This window comes from Gavialis gangeticus, unplaced genomic scaffold, assembly GCF_001723915.1.
Source record: "Gavialis gangeticus isolate Ggan-Ray unplaced genomic scaffold, GavGan_comp1, whole genome shotgun sequence".
Taxonomy (NCBI): domain Eukaryota; kingdom Metazoa; phylum Chordata; order Crocodylia; family Gavialidae; genus Gavialis; species Gavialis gangeticus.
Window position 1 is genome coordinate 71,681,375 of NW_017728992.1, and position 1,482 is coordinate 71,682,856.

The 1,482-nt window shown below is 39.3% G+C and overlaps 1 protein-coding gene across 1 annotated transcript in view; it reads right to left on the reverse strand.

The window, feature by feature from the left end:
* The window catches only part of ZNF236 (zinc finger protein 236), a 161,215-nt gene extending 159,733 nt beyond the window's left edge, over positions 1–1,482 (reverse strand). Inside the window, exon 1 of the mRNA XM_019524222.1 lies at positions 1,364–1,482. The gene's annotated coding sequence lies outside the window, so the exon portion shown is untranslated. The remainder of the gene's footprint in view (positions 1–1,363) is intronic.

Here is a 1,482-nt window from a genome sequence, read left to right on the forward strand (position 1 = left end):
TTTTTTTTTTTTTTTTTTTTTTTAACCATGGTGGCTGTTGGGGTATCAGTGCCGTATTCGTGGAGGTGCTTCTTTTAGTGTCAGCACAGCCAATCAAGCTTTTAGCCTGTTCTCCCTGGAGCTACCACAGCCACGCCTTTCTCTGCAATGCAAGAGATGACTAATGGGGCTATGCTGACCAGCTGTATCAGGGAAGGAACACCAATGACTAACAGCATTCCAAGCCTGCTGGGGAAGCTGTGTCTGCTACCTCCGTCCCAAAACAAGATACATTCAAATATAGCAATTTGGAATTCAAGATATAGCCCCAGAAATACATTTTCAATGTAATCAAATACAAGATTTTCTTAAGTGGCTGTTAAGGACCAGAAGCTAAACATCAGTTTGACACTGATTCAATTAAAACAATGTTGTATCCAACTTAAATAAAATTCAAGTCAATAAAAGATGTACAGGTTTCTCTTCCTTTATGCAAGTTCTGTATGTGTGAATTCACTCTTATCCGATGACCCTTTTTATATAAAAAAATCATTATATGTGAGGTAATTTCACTCTTATGTTATCGGTGTGGTAGAAGCCTGCAGTTAGCTGCTTTGTGTGGTGCATTGTGGAAGCGATGCGCATCAAAATATAGTCTCCGCTGTGGATGTATGCTCTTTGCTCGTTCTGTGACATACTTCTGTAGTTGCCATCCCCCTTATCTTCCCGCTAGCTTATCTCCTACCCTGTGCTTGTGTGTACTGTCTGCTGTTGGCGAGTACCAAAATCACTTGTAAAAGTGGTAGAAATGGGTCTGGGGGACAGTACAGTCAAGGTCTTGGAACATATCCCTATTTGTTACATTGTAAAGTGGGTTCTCTTTATGCAAATTTGAGTTATGCAGCATTTTCCAGGAACACATGTACAGCATAAAGCGAGGGAAACCTCAAAAGCAGTTTTTTGGTCAATTAATAATGCACCATTTTGTTTCTCCCACACAAAGGAGTGTTAATATCAATCCCCACATGCAACTGAGTGGAGAATACAGAGCAGCCAAAGAATATAAACCTAGTCTATAAGCCTATGATGTTGGAGAGATTTGTGGGTGAGGTCACAAAAACCCACCTGGGCTCCACCATACACGATCATCAGGAAACATTTTGATTTAAATATGCTGACTAGACAAAAAGTGTCAAAATTCTGAAAAAAGTTCCAGTGACTTGCCCTTGCAATAACTACATAAGTGCACCAAGTATCTTTTCATTCACAATTATACCGCAAGTCCTAATTTAAACTTTAAAAAACTGCAAACGTGGAACGTTATATTTTTAAATACTATACATTCAAGTTGTAGGCTTTGGATTTTTAAGTAAGAGACACCCACCTAATGTTTCTTTCATGTAATAGTCCTCAGCATATCCAACTGTACCTAGGTACTGGAATGGCCCAAGATCAATGCCTGAAAGTCTCTGTACTACAATGCAGGATATACTAACAACGCTT